Raw genomic sequence first — 22,915 nt, forward strand, 5'->3', positions numbered from 1 at the left:
GTATTTGATTTTTTTTTTTTGAGGCTATTGTGAATGGAATTGTTTCCATATATTCCTTCTCAATTTGTTCGTTGTTGTATAGAAAAGCTAATGATTTTTGTAAGTTGATTTTGTATCCTGCCACCTTGCTATAACTGTTTATGGTATCTAGGAGTTTTTGGGTAGAGTTTTTTTGGGTATTTAAGGTATAGGACCATATAATCTGCAAATAGGGATATTTTGACAGTTTCTTTACCTATTTGTATTTCTTTTATTTCTTCTTCTTGCCTAATTGCTCTGGCTAGGAATTCCAGTACTATGTTGAATAGGAGTGGGGAGAGTGGGCACACTTGTCTCGTTCCTGATTTTTGGGAAAATGGTTTCAGTTTTTCACCATTAAGTATGATGTTGGCTGTAGGTTTGTCATATATAGCCCTGACAATGTTGAGGTACATTCCTTCTATTCCTAGTTTTCTTACAGCCTTTATCATGAAGTGGTGTTTGATCTTGTTGAAGGCTTTTTCTGCATCTGTTGAGATGATCAAGTGGTTTTTGTCTTTGCTTCTATTAATTTGCTATATTACATTTATAGATTTGTGTATGTTGAACCACCCCTGCATCCCTGGGATGAAGCTGACTTGGTCATGGTGGATGATCTTTCTGATGTGTTGTTGGATTCTCTTTGCCATTATTTTATTGAGGATTTTTGCATTGATGTTCATTAAGGAGAATGGCCTATAGTTCTCCTTTTTTGGAGGTGTCTTTGCATGGGACTATTTCTATTTTCTTATGTTTGGTGAGGCTTGCTTTGTGTCCTAAGATATGATCAGTTTTGGAGAAGGTTCAATGGGCTGCTGAGAAGAATGTATATTGTGCAGAAGTTGGATGAAATATTCTATAGACATCAGCTAGGTCCATTTGATCTATCATGTGATTTAGTTCTAGGATTTCTTTATTGATTTTTTATTTGGATGACTTATCTATTGTTGATAGGGGGGTATTAAAGTCTCCCACTACCACCGTGTTGGAGTCTATATATGCTTTTAGGTCCTTCAGAGTATGTTTGATGAAATTGGGTGCATTGACGTTGGTGCATATAGGTTGATAATTGTTATTTCCTTTTGGTCTATTTCCCCTTTTATTAGTATGGAGTGTCCTTTATCTCATTTGATCAAGGTAAGTTTGAAGTCTATTTTGCCCAAAATAAGTATTGCTACTCCTGCCTGTTTTCGGGGGCCATTGGCTTGGTAAATTTTCTTCTAGCCTTTCACCCTCAGCCAGTGCTTGTTTGTGTTGATGAGATGGGTCTCCTGTAGGCTGCAGATTGTTGGATCTTCCTTTTTAATCCAGTTTGCCAAGCAGTGTCTTTTGATGGGGGAATTTAGTCTGTTAATACTTAGTGTTAGGATTGATAGGTATGTGGTGATCCCTGTCATTTAGTTGTCTTTGTTGTTTAAGGGTTTGATTGCATGTAGCTGAATCAATGTTCCTCTCTACTTTCTTGCCTTTTCTTCTCCTGTGGTTTGGTATTGCCTGCCCTTTCATGGTTTTGTTTGCTTTCACTTTTTGTGTGCAGAATTCCTTGAAGAATCTTTTGTAGTGGTGGGTTGGTGGTCATATATTGTTTTAGTTTCTGCTTATCATGGAAGTCTTCTATTGCTCCATCTATTTTGAATGATAGTTTTGCTGGGTAGAGTATCCCAGGGTTGGAGTTATTCCATTCAGTGCCTGGAAGACCACTCTTCATACTCTTCTTGCTTTTAAGGTTTCCGTTGAGAAATCTGCTGTGGTTTTGATGGGTTTGTCTTTGTATGGTATTTATTTTTTCTCTCTTACAGCCTTGGTGTATTCTTTCTCTATTCTCTGTACTTGTTGTTTTAATGATAATATGTCATGGGGTAGTTCTATTTTGGTCAGGTCTGTTCAGTGTTCTGGAGGCTTCCTGTACCTGAATGGGCATAGTTTTCTCTTGATTTGGGAAACCTTCTGTTATTATTTTGTTGAATATATTACTAATTCCTTTTGCTTGCACCTCTTCTTCTTCTTCAATGCCCATGATTCTTAGGTTTGGACTTTTGATGGAGTCGGTGAGTTCTTGCATATTCCTTTTGCAGGTCTTGAGTTGTTTGACTAATAGTTCTTCAGTTTTTCCTTTAATTACCATTTTATCTTCAAGTTCTGATTCTGTCTTCTGCTTGTTGTAGTCTGTTGGAATGGTCTTACATTTTGTTTTGTATTTCTGTTTCATTCTTTTTTCTGAGGTTTTCCATATCATGGATCACTTCCTCTTTAATATTGTCAATTTTTGTCCTTAATTCATTTATCTCTCTATTTATGGTGTTTTCTGTTTCATTTTGGTGTTTATTTAGGGCTCCTATGACTTCATTTATTTGTTTTGTGTTTTCTCATATTCTTTATTTTTGTTGTCTTGGAATTTCTTGAGTGCCTCCCGTATGTTTTGGTTGACCATGTCTTGTAACATCTCTATGAAATTCTCATTGATTTACTTGCAGAATTTCTTCTTTCAGAGTGTTCTTGTGGGCTTTGTTGGGTTCCTTGGTATAGTTTATCTTTGTTTTGTTGGAGTCTGCATCTGGGTATCTGTTTTCTTCATTTCCCTCTGAATCCTGTACTAATTTATTTTGAGGGGGGAGAATGGTTTCCATTCCTTTTTCATCTTCCCGTCATTCCACTTGGTACTGTTTCTGACCCTGGTCTATGTGTAATTTAGTATTAGCTAACTTACAATAATAAAACTAACAAAACCAAGAAAGAAGGAGAAAAAAAGAAAAAGAGAAAAAAATGGAGAACCAAAGAATTCAACAGGGAGAGATGGTGGACAATCAAACAGCCAATAAGGCACACACACACTTGAAGAAAAGAAAAAAAAGGAAAGAAAAGAGGGAAAAAAACCCTGGTTCAAGAACAGTAGAATTTCAGTCTTAGTAGTTCTGGTGTTACTCCTTTAGCATCCAGTCCTGTTTGTCTGTATCTCCTAGGCAGGTTTGGAGCCAGTATCTGGTGGTGCTGGAGCCCTCCTGTGGTGGGCTGTGGGCCAGTGGGGCAGTCACCTGGTGAGGCAGCAGCCTGGTGGGCTGGCAGGTGGCAGCCTGGTGGACCTGTGGGGCACAGGCCTGGTGGCCAGCGGGAGGGCAACGGCCTGTTGTTGGTGGCGTTAGGGTGGCAGCCAGCCTGTTCTTTCAGTGTATCATGGTGTGACTGAGGCTGTCTTCTTTGGCAGGGCTGCCCACTCAACAGGACATTCAAACATGATGAATTTCAGATTTGGATTCACTCTTTAGCTCTCAATGTGCTCTGGGGGGTTGTGGCAGCATAACTCCAATTTGTCTTACATAAGTCCTCTTCATGTGCTAAGACCCTTCATGGGGAATGCAAAGTGGGCAATCAGGGGGAAGGAGAAGTGCCAGCCCAGGGGCAAAGCTCCTGTCACTTCCATCCTGCAGAGACTTTTAAGCATTCTAGGGGATGTGAGTATGCATCTCTAGAACCTTTGCTTTCCACCACTAGTCATTATGCTAAGAATGACTTACTTTGTATTGTATATAACTTTGTTAATAAAAGTAACAATCACTTATTGAACACCTTTACAGCCACCCTTGTCTCTACTTTATTGAAGAAGAAGCCAATGGGTTATTTGCCAAACACTGACATGGCCAGTAAATGACAGATCTAGGATTCCAGCCCAGTTTGACTTAATTCCAGGGCTCCCATTATTGGCTATATCACCACCAACACCTTCAGCTCTTGAGAAATCAATCAGGAAACAAAACTTTAGATTGAATGGGACTTCACCTTATCCTCTGCACATTCAGCCTAGAGTGCATAAACTGATTTTGCTGACATAACTGGAATCTTCCTCTATTGTTTCTCTATCCTCCATCAGCTCATTCCATTGTTGATGCAAATGGCGAGATGAGGCAAAAAAGGCCACTTGAGTGGAAACAGCACCAGAGGGAAGAATATAATCTCCTGTACCCAAGTAAGCTTCCAGCATATTGGGCCCTGTGGGGATCCTTGCTTACCCTCATTGTGACAGCTGTGGCCTGAGTGCCTATCTCTGTGCTATTTATAGTCTGCAGGAATTACACTGGTACCTGCATGCCTCATAAGGAAAGTAACTCAGCTCCTTCCAGGACAGCAGAGACAAAAATATACCATAGGCTTCTATAGAAGTGACTTGCATGCCAAGGCAAGAGCTGAGCTGGAGTCCAGGGCTTGCATCCCAAGAGTTTGGAGGAACTCTGTGTCTAAAGACAGAAAGTTGGGAAATGGCTTCAGCTAACCCCAGAGAAGGGACCAGACCACAAAATTTCATTTTCATCCACTTCTAATGCATGCACACAGGTAAAATGGGCATAAGCCTGGGAATGTTTACAAAAGTGAGTTTGTGAAGTTGTTATAAAGCCTTGGAGACCCTTCAGGAGGACCTGGAGGTTTTAAAGGCAGGGGAATCTCCTCTGTTACCCACAGCCTTTCAGTGTCACCCATTGCCTTTGAGAGATCCAGGCTCCTTGGCCAGTTATGAAGCCTGCGTGAAATGGCTCATTTTCTAGCTCAGGTCACTGCCACACTTGTGCTCCTGGGCTTTTGTAGATCTTCCAACACATCTTATTCTCACCTCTAAGAAGCCATGTCCTGTACCTAGAAAAGGAAGCACACTCTCCTCACCAGCTGACACCTGCTCATCCTTTGTTTCTCTGTTCCTGGAGGCTGGCTCACCTCCCCCAAAAACCAGGTCAGTACATTCCCTACGTTTTGAACTAACACCTCTTCTTCTCTAGCAAGAGTACTCATAATGATGATGCCCATCACTTCCTCATTTTTACTGGATAGAAAGCTCCCTGAAAGTGGAGTCCAAATTCTGTATTTTTACTGTGCATGATATTGTTTCAATATCATGTTGAAAATGTGGTCTGATAAGTGAATGGGGTAAATGAGTACAAGAGTAAAGCTTGATTTATTCCCTTTGCCCCTGAGAGGCCTCTTGTACTTGCTCTTGTCTTGTTGATGGTCTATCAAGGCAGGAAGAATCAAGCCAAGAATCCATTCAGGTATATGAGTTTCTATTGTGCCCCACTGAAGTTATAATCCATAAGTCTGGTCTGAGGCTCCATTCATCAGACGACAAAGGCCAAACCTGCCATCATCAATAACAAGGATGATCTTGAGGTTGACACCAGGGAATGAGGAAAGTGATGTAGGCCCAGCAACTCAGGGACACCTGGAACTGCTTGAACTTTGACAGATTGCCTTTATAGTGTGTCTAAGAAACAAAGAGGATCTCCAAGCAATGAGATGAAAATTCTGCAGATGTCAAGCTTAGTGGGTTGAGAAAACATTATAAAATTTTACTTTGTCACTACATGCACATTAATTTTCATCTAGATTAAAGATGCACTAAATTTTCTTTACAAATTAAAGCATGTTGCCGAATAACATTGACCTGCTCAGGAGAAAGAAGGCCAACATTCATTCTTTTAAATATTAGAGTAATAATAAAGCTATTTCTGTATTATTAAGTTTAATCTGATTGGGCCAGAGGATATGTGGTATTTTTCTGCTTTTAGAAAAGTCTGAAGGGGGCATTCATCGTGCCTTAATTGTGTCCTAATTCTACTATCTGCCCTCATACAAATTCCACAGAGGAGGACTTGTGACCTCCTCCCTAACCTCTAGACTCCTGGAAAGTGGCTCAGGGAGGACACCTTTTAGACTTGTCACCTATTTCTTTCTTTCTTTCTTTTTATAAATTTTTTATTAGGATATATTCATTATACGGGGGGGGATTCAAAGTGACAATTCCAGTCAGACTTACACTGTACATTATTTACATTTCCCCCATCGTGTCTCCCCCTTAACCCCTTCCCACCCCACCCAAAGCAATTACAAGAGGTTTTTTATTTCTGTTGCATATAGGTATATGAAGTTCATCAACCTTATACCACCATATTAATCTCCTTTCTTCACCCTCCCCCATCCCTTGCACACACTGTGCCTATTTTACAGTCCTGGTTTTCATTATTAATATTTAAGTTGATGTTCAAAGAGATGCCTCAATGTGCACACCCACTGTGGGTGTGCTTTACTTTGGGCTGTTTAATCCCTTCAATTGCTCTCCCTTACCCCTTTACCTCCCATCTGCCCATTTTTCAGCAACTTTCAATGCACATCCTTATATCTGCTACCTTCACATCTTATGTTATGTGATATTATTATCATTCTCTTTTCTTTTCCCTCTTTTCCCGTGTTCCATTGAGTAGTTCTACTGTTACAAACATGTTCTACTTCTGAGTTTGTGTATGATCATGCTTGTTTTGTGAATCCAAAGAGAGATCTTTGGATCTCTCTTCCATGCATGAGAGAAAACATGCCTCTTTTGTCTTTCTGAGCCTGGCTTACTTCACTTAACATGATGTCCTCCAACTGAATCCACTTACCTTCAAACCATGTCATTATTATTATCAATGACCACGTCATTATTCCTTGTGGCTGAGTAATACTCTATTGTGTACATATACCACATTTTCTTAATCCGTTCAGCAGTTGTAGGGCATCTGGGTTGTTTCCAGAGCTTGGCTATTGTGATAGTGCTGAAATGAACATCAGTGTACAAGTATCTCTACTGTATCCTGTCTTACATTCTTTTCAGTGGATGCCCAGGAATGGTATCACCGGATCATATGGCAGTTCTATGTCTAGTTTTTGGAGGAATCGCCATACTGCTTTCCATAGTGGTTGTGCTAATTTACATTCCACCAGAGGTTTATAAGGGTTCCTGTTTCACTTGTCACCCATTTCTTAACACTCTTCCATCTGGAAAGTGTTCTTTTTGTCAAGCTAAGAGTCCTATACATGTATGTACCCTGTGACCCACTTTCTTTGGCTATGGGTGACCTGAGTCAGCTACAGTTGGAAATTTGGAATCAAGGCTGTAAGTGTCCAGTCTCAATCTGGGCTGGTCCCTTGGAGAGAATGACACACATAAAAAAGATCCTGGGGCTTTGAAAACAGTAATTTTCTACTGTGTGGACTAAGCAATATAGCATAGAAAAAAAGAAGCCAGAAGCCTCTGCAGAAACAACAGAACCAAGGAAGGAGAAAGGACTTCCTGGGTTCCCTCACCTTGACCCTCACTCCTCCTTCTCTGCTAATGTTCTTCCCTCTGACCCTGAACCATTGTTTGCTATAAATGACTCCACATCCTCAAATTCCAGAGAGTTCTAGCTGTACCTGGCTGATCCTCTTTGGCTTGATTGACAGCTGGCTTGCAAGGGTGCTGACTTTTGTTCTGCCTCACACTTATCTTCCAGGAATATAACTACATAGAAACATTGATTTCCAAGAACTAGGGCCAGGATTTGGTACATTAGAGATGCAGAGTAAGTATTTATTAAATGGGTATTGAGATTCTTTTTTGAAGGCTTCTATGGTGAAAGTGGGTCATTCACTCACTTTGCACACATCATGTAGACAGGTATGTATTATTCCTTCTCCCCACTGCTGTTTCTGGACATCATTCCTCTCTTCTATTAAAACAATAAGTATAAACAAGAAACCAACTGCAACTAGTTCTCTATGAGGTCTGTGATATCATTTTGACTTCATTCCTCAAATAAAGTCTTCCCCATCCAAACATGGTGCTCATCAGCCCATAGTCTGATTCCATCCACCAACAATTCCTCCTCAGGGTTTTACAGAATCCATTTCAGGGTGACAGTTGGCAATGCCCTGGTGAGAAATGGCATCCTTGGTTTCAGGATAACTACATGGTTGAAATTAAGTATGACAAATATGGCTCATGTAGGCAGCTAAAATGAAAGACTTAGTTTTGAAAAGGCTCTTCTTTAATAATAAGTGCAAGTGCATTGACCTGGTATACTGTAGTTCCCCAATAAAATTAAACCAAGTGGACATTATTGCTTTTAGCACTTCTCTAAGACTAGTGCTCACTTAGCACTGTGAATAATAACCCAGATTCTTCATATTGCATCATTACCAAGACAAAGTGACAGTCTATTGTACAGAGCCAGAGAAAAGAAGATGATTTGGGAATGATGACAGGGGTGTTGGTGGGTTGATTTCATTTCCCTTTTAAAGTTCTGATTGTGTCTATTGAGTCAATTTACCTTTATGCAAACAAGCCCAAGGGGAGAAGTACAAGAAAGAAAAATCACAATTTTACATATGTATGGCTACCTTCATCTCTCTTTGACTCACTTGCATGGTTTGGTTCCCACATAAAGGGGATCAGTGTGGAGAACAATTGGCCCCAGAGGACTTCTTCCTGCAGGATCTGATAGAAGTCAGTAGTGTGATCCCTGCCTGTAGCAGTGGCTCTGGGGACGAAGATAGCAGCATGCAAATACTCCTTCTCCCAACAAAATGTATCTGGTTACCATGAAATTACAATATCCCTGACACCAATTAAACTAGATATTCAGACCTAAACTGTTTCTAGGAAGCTCAAGGTAACTTGGTCAGATAGTTGCCAAAGTCTGTGTTTCAGTTAGAGGCAAGAACCTATGTGGTGATTGGAGCCTTTCCAGAAATACAGTCAAGTCATTCAAAATCCCGAGTGATGAAAGCTGAATTGGGGGGGAGGGGTTAACAGGAAATAACAGAATTGATGGAAGGAAGGAGAAACTTACAGGAGTAGCAGGATTGTTCTCTTCAAAGAGGAGAGAAGTGTACCAAGCAGAGGCACATAGCCTGCAGTTAGAAAGTTTCAGGAATGTTATCACCTGTAGAATTATAGGAGCTTTATTTATATTTCATTGATAAATTATAATTGCAATATGTTTATAGGGTATAACACAATGTTTTCATATATGCATACAATGTGGAATGATTAAAACAAGCATACAAATCATGTTACATATTTACAGTTTTTATGGTTAGACTATTTGAGATTTACTCTCAGCAATTTTGAAATCTATAATATATTATTATTAATTACAATCACCATGCTGTGTAATGGATCTCGAAAACTTTTTCCTCCTATCTAGCTGAAACTTTGAACCCTTTCATCAACATCTTTCCATGGTCATGGATGCAAAAATCTTCAACAAAATACTAGTAAACTCAATCTTATTCCTGCAAGAAAAATACTCAGAAACTGAATTCAACAGTATATTAAAAAGGATTATCCACTATGTTCAAGGGTGATTTATTCCTGGGATACAAGTGTGCTTTAAATTATTATTTTAAAGCCCTATGTCCTGTTAAAGAGTATTTGATGAACCCATTTTGATAGAAATTGGTACATATATAATTTTAGATTAAAATAATTTGGTGGATGGGAAGAGAAGATGGCAGATTTGAGATACCCAGTACTTTCTTACATCTTCACAAATCTGAAACAAGATAGCAGACCTCCCACTCTCAACTGTCTAAGCAAAAAAACACCCCAAAAATCAATGTGGACCCAGGAAACTGGTTTTAACTTGGATTCAGATTTACAGACACAGATGTACAAGCCACTTTGTAAAGAGAAGCCAAGAGCGATTATATTGGGGGAAGTGGGGGAGGCTGTAGTCTAGACTCTGTAGAAGAGATTGTGATACCAAGAATATGCTGCCCATTAAAAAGACTCCCATAAGAAAAAAAACTGAAAGAGGTAACCGTCCCAACAGATGCACAAATTGCAAATCAAAACCAGAAAAAAATATGGAAACTCAAGGCAATATGCTCTGCAAATTCGCACAATTTCTCAATAACTGAATCCAAAGATTCTGAAGGGGTAAAAATGACAAAAAATTCAAAAGTCTAGTTTTAAAATGATTGATGACCTCAAATAGGATTCAAACCAAACAGATGAAGGAAGGAAGTCAATTCAATTCAATTCTTGACAGCAAATCAGTAATGTGGATGAGAAATTCCACAAAAATTGAGATTATGGGGGAAAACATGGAAATGCTGGAAATGAAAAACTCAACAAATAAAAAAAAAAAGACCCACAGTGGAAAGGATTACCTATAGACTAGCTCAAACAGAAGAAAGAATATCAGAGATTGAAGACAAGGCCAAGGAAATATTGCATTCAGACAGAAATAAGAAAAAAAGCAAGAATGACAACATCCAAGAACTTGGGACATGATCAAGAGACCAAATCTAGAATCCATGGTGTAGGAGGAGCTAAGATACAAAGTAAATGTGTAGAAAATCTATTCAGTGAAATTATAGCAGAAAATTTCTCAAATCTAGGAAAAGATACAAGTATAAGAGGCATTTAGAATCCCAAATAAACATGACCGAAAAAGCTTCTCTATGTCACATTATAGTTAAAATGTGAAGATTAGAGAACAAAGAAAGAATATTGAAAGCTGCAAAAGAAAACTTATTTACAAAGACAAACTCATCAAAATTACATCAGACCTCTCAGCAGAACCCTAAAATCCAGGAAAGCATGTAATGATATATTTTAAGCCCTGAGCATAAATAGCTACAACCAGATTACTATATCCAGCAAAATTATATTATGTGTATGTATGAAAATAGAATAATGAAACCTATTAAAAATATAAAAAAGGGGAGGGCAAAGAAAGAGTAATAGAGGGGGTGAATATGACATGCATGTATGGAAATATCACAATGAAATCTCTTTGCACAATTAATATATACTAAAAGCATATAAAATTAGTTAATTAAAATAAAATGAATGGAGAAATAAACATCTTTCAAGATAAGGACAAACTAAAGTAACTCTTGACTACTAAGCCAGCATTGTAGAAGATACTGAAAGGAATCTTGGATACAGATGAGGAAGAAAGATAGTAACAAACTGAGGGCTCAGGAAAGAATGAATTTCATGAGAGGAATAGATGAGCAAATGAGAATTAGGAAAGAATCAAGCATGTTAATCTCAGTAAACCAGCAAATTCCCAAAATGAATAAGGGAAAAAGAAAAGAAAAAACAGTACTCAAATCAACTATGAAAAAAAACCCTTAATTACAGAAATCAGCAAATACCTCTCAATAATAACACTAAATATAAATGGGCTTAAATCTCTATTTAAAAGATGCAAACTGGGTGATTGGATGAAAAAGAAAAAAAAATCAAGATCCAATTGTTGTATGCAAGAAACATACTTCAGTGTCAAAGACACATACAGGCTGAAAATGAAAGGGTAGGAATACAATATATCCAGCAAATGGAATTCAAAAAGAAGCAGAACTAGCTATACCCACATCAGACAAAATAGAGTTAAGGCTAAAATTAGTCAAAAGAGATAAAAAAGTCACTATATACTAATAAAGGGAGAGATACAACAAGAAGATATAATAATCACAAATACATGCACATGGAATGTTGGTGCACCAAATTTTATAAAATAAACACTGCTGGACAGAAAGAGACATGTGGGTGCATTGCAATAATAGTGTGTGACTTCAATATCCTACTGTCATAACAGTTAGATCATCCAGACAAAAAAATTAACAAAGAAACTTCACAGCTAAATTGCTCCAGGCATCAAATGGACTTAACAGACATCTAGAAATACTCCATGTAAAAGCTGTTTTGAGTGGAATACACATTCTTCTCAGTGGCCCATTTAACTTTACCCAAATGATCACATTTTAGGCCATAAAGCAAGTCTTAACAAATACAAAAAAATTAAAATTAATTCTTGTATCTTATCAAATCATAATGGAATAAAACTAGAAACTATAGTGACTATACAAACATATGGTAATTGAAGAATACACTTTAGAATGATCAAGAGGTCATTGAAGAAGTAAGGGATGAAATTTGAAAATTCCTAGTATCAAATGAAAACAAAAATACAACTTACCAGAACCCTTGGGAAATAACAAAAGCACTTCTAAGAAGGAAGCTTATAGCTATAAGTACCTACATTAAAAAATCAGACAGCTCTCAAATAAATGTAATAATGATGTACCTCAAGGTCACAGAAAAATAAGAACAAATCAAAACCCAAATTAGTGTATGGAAAGAAATAACAAAGAATGGACAGAAATTAATGAAATTGAGACTAAAAGAATGATTGAAAGAATTAATGAAACAAAGAGTTGGTTATTTGACAGGGCAAACAAAATTGCAAACCCTTAGTCCAACTAACCAAAAGAAAAAGAAAAAAAAACCACACAAATTTATAAAATTAGAGATGAAAAAGGGAATACACAGCAGATATCCTAATGATCCTTTGGATCATTAGGAAATATTTGAAAACTTATATTCCAATAAATTGAAAAATCTACAAGAAAAGGTTAAATTTCTAGACGTATATAGCCTACCACCACTGAGGATATAAACAAACTAAACAGATCTCTTACAAGCAATGGAGCAGAAATAAAGAGTCTCCCAAAAAAGAAAACCTCAGAACCAGATGGATTCGTTGCTGAATTGTACTAAATCCTTAAAGAAAAAACACAAATCCTCCTGAAACTACTCCATAAGATAGAAATGGAAGGACTGCTACCAAACTCATTCTACAAAGCCAGTATAGCCCTGATACCAAAACCAAATAAGGATAGAATAAAAAAGGAAACTGTAACCCAATTTCCTTGCATGTCAATGCAAAACACCTCACTAAAATAATTGCAAGCTGAATCCAACAACACATTAAAAAGATCACACACCATGATCAAATTGGTTTCATTCCAGGATTCAAGGACAGTTCAACATATGTAAATCAATAAACACAGTAAACACAGTACACTACATAAACAGAATCAAGTACAAAAATCACAAGATCATCTCAGTAGATGCAGAAAAAGCCTTTGACAAAACTCAACACCCCTTCACAATAAAAGCTCCAGAGGAAACTAGAAATATCATATTCAACACATTAAAGTCTATGTATGACAAACCTAGCTGGGATACTTACTGGTGACTTGTGCATATAATCCTAGCTACTCGGGAGGCAGAGATCCTTCTGATCTCTGGGAAAATAGTTTGTGAGACCCTATCTTGAAAACACCCAGTTCAGAAAAGAACTGGTGGAGTGACTCAAAGGGTAGAGGACCTGCCTAGCAAGAATGAAGTCCTGAGTTCAAAACCCAGTACTGACAAAAAAATATGACAAACTTATAGTCAGCATTATACTGAATGGGGTAAAGCTGAAAACATTTCCACCAAAATCAGAAAAAAACCCAAAGATGTGCCCACTTTCTCTACCCTTATTCAATATAGTGCTTTAGTTCTTAGCTAGAGTAGTCAGGCAAGAGAAATAAAAGGGGTACAAACAGGAAAGAAGTCAAAGTATCCTTATGTGCAGATGATATGATCCCATACTTAAAAGACCCTAAAGACTTCACAAAAAAACTCAGATCTGATAAACACTTTTGACAAAGAAGCAGGATACAAAATCAACATAAAAATCAGTCTTTACTATATACCAACAATGAACAAGCTGAGAAAAAAAATCAGGAAAGCAATCCTACTCAAAATAGTTTTTAAAAACTTGGAATAAACGTAACTAAGGAGGTAAAAAATCTCCACAATGAAACCATAAAACACTAAACAAAGAAATCAAGAAGATACTAAAAGATGGAAAGACCTCCTAATGTCCACTAACTGGCAGAATTAGTATAGCCAAAATGTCCTCTTACCAAAAGTGATCTTTAGATTCAATACAATCCCAATAAAAATTCCAATGACAGTCTTCACAGAACTAGAAAAAAACAACAACCTTAATATTGATATAGAAGCATGAAAGATCACAAATTGCCAAAGCAATTCTAAGCAAAAAGAGCAGTGCTGAAGGTATCATGATAGCTGACCTCAAATTACTATACAGTCATAGCAACAAAAACAGCATGGTACTGGCATAAAAGCAGATGTGTAGACCAATGGAACAGAAGACCCAGAAACAGACCCAAACAGCTATAGACATCTGATTCTCACAAAGGTGCCAAAAACATGCATTGGAGAAAAGAGCATCTTTAACAAATGGTGCTAGGAAAATGATGTCCACATGTTGAAGACTGAAACTAGATCCCTATCTTTCACCCTGTACAAATATTAATTCAAAATGGATCAAAGACCTCAAAGTAAAGTCTGAAACATTGAAACTACTACACAAACTCAAGGGGAAATTCTTCAAGACATAGGAATTGACAATGACTTTCTAAATAGGACTCCCAACTGCTCAGGAAATAATAGCAAGAATTGAAAAGTTGGATTGTATCAAAATAAAAAGGTTTTGCATGGCAAAAGAAACAATTACCAGTGTGAAGAGGCATCCTACAAGAATAGGAGAAAGTCTTTGCAAGCTAGTCATCTGACTGGGGATTGATATGTTAGGACATAAAAGAACCCAACAAATAATCTAATCAATAAATGGGTAAATAAATTGAACAAACAGTTCTCAAAAGATGAAGCACAAATGGCCAATAAACACATGAATGAAAAATGTTCATCATCCTTATCCATGCAAATCAAAACTACATTGAGTTTCCATATAACACCAGTCACAATGGCCATCCTCGAGAAAACAAACAGCAACAAATGCCAATACTGTGTCAGGGAAAAAGAAACCCTTATACACTATTGATGGGAATGTAAATTAGTCTGGTCACTGCGGAAATAAATATGGAGGCTCTTCAAAAAACTAAAAATACAGCTGCTGTGTGATTCTACTATACCACTTCTGGACATATACCCTAAGAAATCCAGGTCAGCATACTATAAAGTTACCTGTACATCCATATTTTTGTGGTGCTTTTCACAATAGCCAAGTTATGGAATCAGTCTAGGTGCTCATCAATGGATGAATGGATGAAGAAAATGTGATACACACACACACACACACACACACACACAATCACACACACATGGAATACTATTTAGACATAAAGAAGAGAAAAATTATTTCATTCACAGGAAAGTGGATGGAACTGGAGATCATCACATTAACCAAAATAAGCCAGACACAGAAAGACAAACATTGCATGTTTTCTCTCACATGCACAATCTAGATATTTTTTTAAAGACATGAAAGTAAAACAGAGACTATTGGGACCAGTGAGAGGAGAAAGGAGATAAAAGATGGTAAGTGGGGGTGAATACAATAAAAATATATTATATACATGCATAAAATGTCATAATGAAGCTCATTGCTTTGTAAATTAATATATGGTAATAAAAATTTTATTGGTTTATATTAATTGTACAGAAGGGTTAAACCATTGTGTTTCACACATGTATGTATTGTACATTGTTCAGATTAACCTCCTCTATCACTCTCTTTTTCCTGTACCCCTTCCCCTCTATTTTTCAACCGAGTTCCCTTGTGCCACCTTCATACATATACACAATGGATTTCAGCATTATTCCTCCACCCCAGTCGTTTCCTTCCCTCCTTCCCTTCCTTCTTCCCCCAAATAGTCCCTCAATTGCAGTAATGTCTTTGGATATATGCGCATATATATGTATATATACGTATATATATCCATGTATATATATTTAAGTTTTCTTAATATATATATATGTACATATATATATATATATATCCATGTATATATATTTAAGTTTCCTACAATTAAGGTACTGTAATAAAAATAAATAAATAAAATTTAAAACTCTTGAAAAATAAAATCAAATCACCTGCACAACTATATTTATCTTGTTTTATCATAGTAAAAAACTGGAAGTCTATGTATGAGGGAAATAGTTAAATAAAATAAGGTGACTCCAGGCAATGGAATATTATGACATGATTAAAACAATTCTGAGAGAGTGTTATAAAATGTTTAAGATGCAATGTTAGCGCAAAAGGTGGAAGGAACCCAAGTGTGCATAATGTGTGATTTCACCTTTTAAAATTAAATTTATGTAAAGAAATTAAAAATTGGCATATTAAACCCAAAATAAAAATGGCTATGTTTAGGCAGTGGGATTATAAAACTTTTCCCTCTTTTTCCTTACCTATATTTTGCAAATTTAATAAAACACACAAATTTTTAATGAATGTATTTTAATAATTATTTAAAAATGTAAGTAAACCTCAATGGCCACACTATAAAAATCACAGGGAATCAGAAGATGTAGATAAGGAGAAACTAAAGTGTGCATCTGACAGAAGGAGGGGAAAAGTTGAAGTGACTTATAAGCCATCAGGGCAAGGAAGTGGGCAGGGACTGGACCCTCTGGGGCCTTGAAGCTACAGTAGAGATGTGGTATTTCTTCTTCTTCTTCTTCTTCTTCTTCTTCTTCTTCTTCTTCTTCTTCTTCTTCTTCTTCTTCTTCTTCTTCTTCTTCTTCTTCTTCTTCCTCCTCCTCCTCCTCCTCCTCCTCCTCCTCCTCTTTCTCCTCCTCCTCCTCCTCCTTCTTCTTCTTCTTCTTTCTTCTCCTTCTTCTTCTCCTCCTTCTCCTACTCCTCCTTCTTCCTCTTCTCTTCACCTTTTTCCTTCTTCCTCATTTTCCTCTTCTTCCATATCATTCTGGAAACTAAATCTCATCCTTTGAGATGGGGCACTAGGAACAAGATAGCCCTGTTTCTACTGCTGTTGCCAGCAAGGAGACTGGTGGCTGTCAGGCAGATGGGGACCTTGTAAAAAAAGGTTTTCCAGGACATTTTCCCAGCTTCTGCCCAGCCCTGTGCCATTGATTTGGCTTCCAGGTTGTGCTGTTTACAGGGTTAGGCTTCTAAACCTCTTGTCACTCATTTCCTGTTTGTCATTGAGGCCTGATGTCCAGGACAGTTGGCAGCTCATTCAGTTTTTTAAACTGAGAAAGGCAGTTTGGGGTGTGTGGCTGTCCTGGGTTACTTACCCGGCACTGAGCAGGGCCATGTTAGGATCCATAAGATGGGAGGATGGCTGAAATTTCCTCTAGCCCATTTTTATTTCACTGGGGCATTCGTGAATTCGTGTGCAGAGTGCCCTCTGCACTTTGCTAGCCTATTTATGCTACTCCTCCCTTATTCCTAATATGGCTTAAGGTAACTAACAAGTACACATATGAATCAGAAAAAGCTGAAAAAAAAATAAGATTAGACACAAAATGGCATAGAAATGAAATCAATTCAAAATGCAGACTCTAAGATCTAACTTTCTTTTATTTTTTTTTAATTTAATTTATTTTTTCTTTTTTAAATTTTTTATTTTTTATTATTCATATGTGCATACAAGGCTTGGTTCATTTCTCCCCCCTGCCCCCACCCTCTCCCTTACCACCCACTCCACCCCCTCCCTCTCCCCCCACCCCCTCAATACCCAGCAGAATCTATTTTGCCCTTATTTCTAATTTTGTTGTAGAGAGAGTATAAGCAATAATAGGAAGGAACAAGGGTTTTTGCTGGTTGAGATAAGGATAGCTATACAGGGAGTTGACTCACATTAATTTCCTGTGCATGTGTGTTACCTTCTAGGTTAATTCTTCTTGATCTAACAAGATCTAACTTTCTATGGGTAGGTGACATGTTTGTCTTTGAAATCCAAGGAGTGTCCCTCTCTCTGTCTCTCATGGGGTTAATGTCAGTCCCCACAGCCTGCAGACTCATGAAGAGGAGAGGTACTCTGGGTTCCAGTCTTAATGTGCCAGGTAAGTTTCCTGCTCACACCTGCATCCCTCTGGGAGACAATGCAAGAGGGGCTGGGCAGGGGTTAGTGGAGCAAGGCTTCTGGAAGTGCTAGAACTGAGGCAGAGAAAAGATTGTTTGCCTTGTGATAAATAGCCTAGTTTTAACATCACTACTCTGCTTATTATTGGTGTGATATCAAGCAAGTTTATTAAGCTTTCTGAGCTCCCAATTCTTCATGAAATGAGGCTTTAATGCTTGTTTTGTGAGGATGGAATAATACAGAGTACTAGTAATATTAATTATAAAAACAATAATACTTATTAGATGTCTTTTAATGTAAGGCATTATACTTAAGAACTTTACATGAATTATTTTACTTAATCCTTAAACACTCTCTGGCATAACTATTGCTGTTATTCTTGTTTTCTTGATGAAAACACTGAAGTGTAGACAGACTGTCTTGGACAAGAGAATCCAGAATTTCTGAAACAAGCATAAGAAGCTTTGCTCACTTGTGTTCAATAACTAGTTATTGGATAGACATCATCTCTCAGGCATTGCACTAGGTCCTTAGGATTTCATGATGTACAAAGCAGGTGTGCTGCCCTCATGGACCCTGGGAATCTCACATCCCAGGCAGATGGTCACATCCACCAGGTGAGTCACAATTAGGTCCACAACATGGCCTCTGGCCTCTAATTCTGGTGTTCATTCTCTTACACTGTACTGAGGAGGAGCTACAGGTTTTCTCCCATCCTGATGGGTCACATTCTGAGGCCCTTTCATTTCTATAAAATCCAGGTGGAATTCTTCAGAAAAAATGACCTCATTTTCTGCACTGGTCTTTCTGTTTGTTTCAAGTTCTTTTTAGCTATAGAACTCTTCCTTCAAACAGAATCTCCCACAGGAGCCCAGCTTTTAAACAGAAGAAAGCTGGCAGTTTCAGGTTGAAGGGGAGGGTGAGTCTCCCTGTCATCCACAGTGTTACAGGGGAACCCACTTTGAAATGACTGCTCTAGATCATTGTCACCATTCAAGGCTCAGGAGTGCAAAGCAGTTGTCAGGCATTTTCAGTGGAGACAAAGGTGCAGTTCAGGGAAAACCCTGATGTGATTTTTTTCTCCCTTTGGTTTCACCCTCTTTCACATCAGTATTGCTTATTAGCATCTTTATCTGAAGATTGACAGGGAAGGTCAGTGTTATCAGTTAACAGATAGGAAAAGTCTTTTGTGGGGAGGAGGCTGGGATGGAAATAAGATGTAGGGGTTTTCTACTGATTGAGTTCTCTGAGCTCTGCCAACTACCACAGAGAACCAGGTATGGGAAGGTCAATTTTTTTTGTCTACATGGGGGGAATTTTTAAGGGGTCATTTTTTTGGATCTGCTATTTTCTTTATTTGTTTTATTCTTTTTAGTTTTCAATACCCTTATCCTGAACTCCAATTGCTGGAAAGTCACAAGCTAATAGGAGAAAGAACTTATTCTTTCCTTGTTCTGGAGGCCTGAGCAGCTGTCCATGACACTACATGAATAGAATCACATACATGCTTCATATATATTCATATATAACTATATATAGTACACTAAAATATATATACATAACACAAACACATATATACACACACTTTCGTGATCCCATGCCTGTGTCCCATGAGGCACAAACTGAATTGATAAAAGGGGCTCTTTAAATGATGGTGTCATTTCCTGACTTTCTTTTTTTGGTTAGGAATTCAGGCCTACTCTAAGTAGGAGTTACCCATCTTCATAAATAGTTTCACATGCTTCCACATGCATGGGAGAGCTGGAAGATTCATGCTTCTTACATTTATATCACCTTCTGTGTGTTCCATAAAGATTTACTGATTATTTGTTAGAGTCCAGGAATGGTGTCAGCACCTTGGGATACAAGAATGAATAACAATCCCCACTTTTAAGAAACTCACAGCCTAGCGGGGAGACAGCCACATATTTATGTAATATACTTAAATACTGTGAGATAAATATGGTCGTGCCTTGGTATTCACAGGGAATTGGCCCCTGGACCCTGTGTGGATACCAAAATCTATGACTGCTCAAGTCTCTTACATAAAGAAGCATGGTGTTTACATATAACCTATCCATATCCTCCTGTATACTTTAAATCATCTGTAGACTACTTATAATACCCAAGACATGTCAATGCTATGCAAATAATTGTTATACTGCATTGTTTGGGGAATAATGAGAACAAAAGAGTCTGTACATATTTACTATGGACACATTTTCCCTAAATATTTTAGATCTTCAGCTGATTGTGCATGGAGAACCCATAGATGCTGAACCCCTGGATGAGGAGGACTGACTGACTACATTAAGATAAACAAGGGTCCATGATGTTGTGGGACTGGGGAAAGGAATCGGTGAAGACTTCCTGGGGAGAGGGCTTTTGAACTGAGCACAGAAAGATGGGTGGGAGATGGCCAGGATACAAGGACATTGAGGGCAGAAGGAATCTGAGTGGAAGGCAGGGAAGCACACAGTAGTCATTTTGGGACTGAGAGTGATGTTGATAACATAGCTCTAACCTAACCTAGTTGGTATGAGGAAGAAAGCAAATGATGGATCTGGAAGGGGTGTCTTGGCAGGGCATGAAGGGCACCTGAGCAAGAGGGTGGAATGGGGGTCAGATGGTGAGGGACTCTGGTCAAGAGCTCATCAGCAGAATGGAAATACAGTTGAGGGAACAGAATCTGTGCACAGATTAATCCGGTGGACAGCCTGTATTTGACAGAGGCACTCTCACTATGTACCTGACTGAGCCAAGTGGCAGGCTGAAAGTTAAATGGCCTCTGGCAGCAAGTTGGAAAAAGTTGAGCTTGCTCTGTCAGATCTTTGGCTTTCTAGCTGTGATTATTGTTAGAGCACATGCATAGCCAGGAAGGAATTATACATACGTATTTCCCAGTGGCTATTGCTAAGCCAAAGGGGAAAGAACATTTGCATTTCTTAAAGAATTGATTGAGATTCTAAAGCCACACTGGAAAGTTAATAGTAAAAAATGCACAGCTTGAAAGACTTTGCTTTTTGGCATGAAAGTGCAGACCAGATTGGCTCTAACTGTGACGCAGTTTTTAATTAAGTGTTTATAATGAGACATTTATAGCCACTCAAGAGGGCTTTTTGGTCCTTTAGGGGGAGACATGAAGGAGAAGTCTGTGATTCTAGCAGAAATTAATATACAAACAGACTTCAGTGTGCATTTAGAAAGACTTGAATAGGATTAAGCACTTTGTGAGGCGAAACTTGTCACAAATTAAAAGTGAATAGAGTGGGGGAAAACTTGTAGAAAATACATTAAGTGTTTTTCAGAGCGTTTGCTATGGGAAACCAGCATTAATACTATTAGGAAATTAGATAACACTTACAAATTAATTAATTCACATATGATTTTGATTTAATAAATATCATGTTCAGTGAAGAGCAAATGTTTCCTTAAAGTGATACAGCTGGAGCTCAATTGCCATGAAATAGGTGGATCCATATTTGTTATGGAGTCATCAAATCCACCAATGACTTGACACTAAATTCATAATGACAGGACCTTGTCATTATGACAGAGACTTGGCCCTAAGTAGACTCAGTTGATTTCAGGGGAGAACTGTAAAATGATAGCTAAATTTCCTTTTTTGCTTCATTCCTTTAAGTGCATGATTCCAAGCTCCAATGCTGCTATTATTTCTGCAGATGTCTCCGTTTGGCTGGGCTATAACTCAGGAGGAGGGATTGGTGCCTAATATTTGTGTTTTCTTTTGTATTTGGCATTTACATTGAACTATTTAGGAATCTATGGGATACTTTATAGGATTGGTTTGTTCTTTTCAACTGCTATCTGGCTGCCTTTATGAAGATCTGAGGTAAAAAAGAAGAAGGAAAGGAAAGACATTATTAAGGGAAGGAAGCTGTTCTATAAAATTTTTTAAAATCAATAAGTAAAAATTGTATATATATAATTGTATGTATATAATTGTATATATATAATGTGTGTGTGACATGTTTTGATGTATGTATATATTGTAGAGTAGCTACAAATCAAACTAATTGTTAACATATATATTGCCTTACTATGTTAGTCAGCTTTCTCTCACTGTGACAAAATACCCGAGATAATCAACTTACAAGAAAGAGAGATTTATTTTGGCTTATGGTTTCAAAAATTTTGGTCCATGGTTGCTTGGTCCTGGTGCTTTACGCCTGTGATAGCACAATACACAATGTCAAGAGCATGTAGTGGAGGAGGTCTGTTCACATCCTGGCAGCCGGAATGCAGAGAGAGACCAGAAAGGGCTGGAGTCCAAATATCCTCTCTAAGGGGATGACCTAACTTCCCCCAGCTAGGCCTCACCTCTTAAAGGTTCTACCACTTCCCAATAGTACCACAGGCTGGGGATCAAGCCTTCAAAACATGGGCTTTTGGGGTACACTCCAGATCTAAGCTATAGCACTCACATACTTACTGCTTATGATGAGAGCAATGAAAATCTCTTAGAAATTTTCAAACATACAACATATTGCTATTATTTACAATAACCATGATGTATAACAGATTTGAACTTATTCCTGCTCTCTGAAATTTTGTGTTCTTTCACCAACGTCTCCCTAACTGAGAGACCTCTACCTCTGAGCCTAGAGTTAAATACCATTTTACTCTCTTTTCCCACGAACTTTTTTACATTCCATACATAAGTGAGATCACATGGTGTTTGACTTTCTGTGTCTGGTTTATTTTATTAAATATAATGTCCTTCGGGTTTGTCTATACTGGCACAAGTGACAGAATTTCCTTTTTTAAAAGGATGAATAATACACTATTGTGTATATTTACCACATTTTCTTTTTCCATTTCTCTGTTGGTAGACACTTAGACCAATTCCATTTCTTGGCTAGTGTGAACAGTGCTGCAATGACCATGGAAATACAAATGTCTCTTCGATACACTGGTTTCACATCCTTAGGATATATACCCCGTAGTGGGATTGCTGGCTCATATAATATAGTTCTACTTTTAAGTTTTTCCCTAATGGATGTACCAATTTCCATTTTTACCAACAATACCAATACTTGTTACCTTTCATCTTTTTGATAATAGCCATTCTAATCAATGTGAATAGTATTATGTGCTTTGAATTTACATTCCCTTGATGACTAGTGATGTTGACCATTAAAATTTTTATTAGCATATAATTATTGTTCAGTGGGATACATTGTGATATTTACATATGTGTTTAAAATGTATCTTAGTTGGATTTACCCACTCCAATGTTCTCCCTTTTCTCTTCTCCCCCATCCTAAAACAATTTCAACAGATTTCATTCTTCTATTTTCATATATGGATATAAAATACACCCACCATATACATGGTCATTCTCCTTTCCTTGTGCCAACTCCTTCCC

This window comes from Castor canadensis, chromosome 3 (genome assembly GCF_047511655.1).
Source record: "Castor canadensis chromosome 3, mCasCan1.hap1v2, whole genome shotgun sequence".
Classification (NCBI taxonomy): Eukaryota; Metazoa; Chordata; class Mammalia; order Rodentia; family Castoridae; genus Castor; species Castor canadensis.